Below are 3,792 nucleotides of genomic sequence, written 5' to 3' on the forward strand. Positions count from 1 at the left end.
TTTGGTTGGTTGATGATGCAGGGAGGGGATTGTAACTATGGCAGTAAAATGATATACGATAGGATGAATGTATAACTAAAGTTCTCCCATGTAAACTATCACATAATTCACAATAAAACATTAAAAAAAAAAAAAGGAGTTATCTGGTGAATAGAGAAAGTTCTACAAGTTTTGAGTTGCTTTTTCATAAATGTTCACGTTCCCAAATATAAATTGATATCATTGGATTGTGAATACGACCTATGCTTTTGAGTAGTTTTCCGGAGAGAAAACTCATAATGTAATTCAAATTCCATTCTTTCACTTGCACCCTAGGAAGATACTTACTTATCTGTATGCTCATTCAATTCTCATGAAAAAATGATAACTTATTATTGCAATGCATGAAGGAAAATGAAGAAAGACATTTCCATTTTGAAGGAAGGCTCCATGCCTCCTCTGGTTCTTCAACTCCTAGTAAAACCAATACACTTACTACAATTGCATGCTACCTAGAGCCTGGTGTGTAGTCTACTTGTCTTGGAATGCCATGCCACTCATTTGCTTCCTTGGAGATGCTGTCAGCATTTGCAATTATGGAGAAAGCTAACCTTACATAGCTTGCCCTAGTTTGATAGCATTTTATCTTCTCTTATTATTTAAAATCCTCCCTATATAAAATTCAGTTCAATCTTTAGTATTTTTTTTTCCTACCAAGGTCTATTCCACTTTTAGATATCAGGGTCTGTGATCTCACTTAATCAAGCAGTCCCCAACTTCTAAATGTTCCAAATCACCGATCCTACATTGGTAGTTCAGAATTTGAAATGCATTGCCACAAAGGAACAGTGCTATCAAATAGTGTTATTTTCCCCAAACCTCTGCAGATTAATTTGTTAATGTATGAGAAATCATTATGTTACCTTACTGTGCTGACAGTGATAAATTTACATTGCTTCAGGAAGGGGTTTTCTGGTTGTACCAGCAGAATCCCACTCCAGTCAGTATGCTTTGACAGCAGAGGCTGCGACCCTTAGCTTCTCCTCTTCAAAACTTTACGGCCACTCTCCAGACTGGAAACAACAGGGATGCACAAGAAGTATGTCTCTTGCTAGGTGGTGTGAGAGTCTGATGCCAGAGACATGTGAGCTTTGTGGTACTATTAATGGGCACTGGGATCTTAGTGGTGGCTACCAGTTTTCATTCTCCTATGGTAGCGTGGTGGTTATGAATCAGGCTGCTAACCTCAAGGTCGGCAGTTCGAAACTACCAGCCATTCCACAGGTGAAAGATGAGGCTTTCTGCTCCCGTAAAGATTTACAGCCTTGGAAACCCTGTGCAGGGTCACTATGAGTTGGAACTGACTCCACAGATAACAACATATGCCATTCAAGCCTATTTTTGCCTTTTGAGGGTCTTGAGACTATGGTGGGGGTCCTCTGGCCAGAACAAGTTAGTATGTTCTTGATAAAGTTCAATTTCTACCTTCCTTACTAGCTGTGTGACTGCCCTGGGCAGATGGCTGCCACAGTTAAACACACAGTTTCAAATCCAAATTTCAGTCAACTTTTTGAATTGCCTGAAGATTATCAAGAGCTACTTGCTTAAGCAAGCAGTCCAATCTCCAAACTTGTGTAAAGACAGAAAACTATATCTACCAAAATGCAATATTACAAAAATTAGTAAAATCCAATTTTAAATTGTTGTTGTATTAGGTGCCATCGAGTCGGTGCCGACTCATAGCAACCTTATGCACAGCAGAACAAAACACTGCCCAATCCTAGGCCAACCTCACTATTGTTGCCACGCTTGAGCCCATTGATGCTGCCACTTTGCCAATCCATCTTGCTGTGGGTCTTGCTCTTTTTCTCTGACCCTCCACCCTACCAAATATGATATCCTTCTCTAGCGACTGGTCCCTCCTGAAATTATGTCCAAAGTATGAGAGATAAAGTCTGGCCATCCTGGCCTCCAAGGAGCACTCTGGCTGCACTTCTTCCTAAACAGTTCTATTGGTTCTTTTGGCAGCCATGACACTTTCAATATTCTCCTTCAACACCATAACTCAAAAGCATTAATTCTTCTATGGTCTTCCTTATATGCTTTTGCATGCATATGAGGTTATTGAAAACACTATGGCTTGGGTCAGGTGCACCTGAGTCTTCAAGCTGACTTCTTACAGAATAAATATTTAAAACAAAGAGACAGAGGAAAGAGAGAAAAAATAGAACACACTAAAAAAAAAAAAAAGAGAAAGAAAAAATATATCCCTAATAACCTCTCCTTTTCCTTGAATGAACTTAGTTATTTTTCATTTTGTCTTTTAGTAACTATTAATATTTTGAACTCATTTTAGATTTTCAGGTTTGAAGATAGTTCTACAGTGAATTCCCATATACATCTCTAAAAATTATGTATAACCACAGTTCATTCCTAAACACTAAGAAACTGGCATCAGTATACGACTATTTAGTGCATTCCTGTCTTTGGATTTCACCAAGTTTTCCATTGGTGTCTTATTTTGGTTGCAGACTCCTATCCAGTGTACTGTACATTGCATTGGGTTGCCTTGTCTCCACAGTCTCATCTGACCTATAACTGTTTTTCTTTCCTTCTCTTTCATGACCCTAGCATTCTGGAGGAATGCAGGCCAAACACCCAGACAACTTGGGTCTGCCTGCTCTTTTTCTTTTAATCAGAACTGAGGTTGTGGGTTTTTGAAAAGAATGGTACAGAAGTAAAGGATACTCACATGAGATCACTTATCATGTGAAACTTCATTGCTTGATTAAGGTAGAGTTTTCCAGGTTTCTCCAGTGCATGGCTCCTACTTTTTCTGCTCTGCTCTTTGGAAGTGAGTTATTTCGTCAAGGTCCTCAAGGGACAGGGGCCATTAAGCTCCTCCCACTGAAGGAGAAATCTTATTTGTAGTGTTTCCTGTAAGCAAGAGCTGTCTCTTCTCCAACTGACTTATTTATGAGGGGACTTCAAAAGATCTTGGAAAAATTCCATTATCTTTTAATTCCATTTGGAAACCCTGTCATACTTACATCAATGTGGACTTGTTCATATTTATTTTATACTGTGGATTTTAAGTGAACTGAATTTTAAATGTCCTAAACACAAATCATCCTCTGGGGCTGAAGCCAACAAGTCCCAAGCAGGTGCTGTAAATTAGAATGGGAATAAGATAATCCCACAGTGAGGCACGTGTTCCTGCTGGAGCCACTATGACACATCCATTCATGGGGGCTGAGTCATCACCTTTTCCTGAGACACATTTTTACTGGCAGCCCACACAACCATTTCTTTTATTGCTTGGTGCGCCATGCTGGCTGGCAAGCCAGCCACTCTGGACAGTTAATGAGACGAGCTTGATTATTCATGGAGACCCATTCTGTTCTTATCTGTTTCATAAGGGATTCTGGACATATACTTAAAAGAAAAAGTGATCCCCTTGCTTACCTTTTTCTTATTAAACAATGAAGAACTGCCCCCTTATCTTTTATTCTATGGGTAGCAGGGGATTTGACAAATGTGTTCCCCCTAGCTCAGAGAGATGTATCTTGTCCAAAAGAGAGTTTGTTTATCAAATCATGCCTGAAGTATTCAACTACACCTCAGAAAAACTTCAAATGGTTTTGTTATTCTTTTAATCACTGAAAGATTTAAAAAAAAAACAAACAATATTTCAGATTTTCTTTTTGCTTATCTAAATGGTTTTCAGTTTGTAACTTTAACATTAGCACTTTAGAATATTGCTACTTACAAAAAATTGGTTGTTAGTGCTAACAATAAGAGGCATTTAGTAAG

At 38.7% G+C, this 3,792-nt stretch overlaps 1 pseudogene; it reads right to left on the reverse strand.

Moving 5' to 3' along the window:
• Window positions 1–3,309, reverse strand: part of LOC102829948 — a 124,640-nt pseudogene extending 121,331 nt beyond the window's left edge.
• Between the last annotated feature and the right edge of the window lie 483 nt (window positions 3,310–3,792).

Source organism: Chrysochloris asiatica, unplaced genomic scaffold (genome assembly GCF_000296735.1).
Source record: "Chrysochloris asiatica unplaced genomic scaffold, ChrAsi1.0 scaffold00397, whole genome shotgun sequence".
Taxonomy (NCBI): Eukaryota; Metazoa; Chordata; class Mammalia; order Afrosoricida; family Chrysochloridae; genus Chrysochloris; species Chrysochloris asiatica.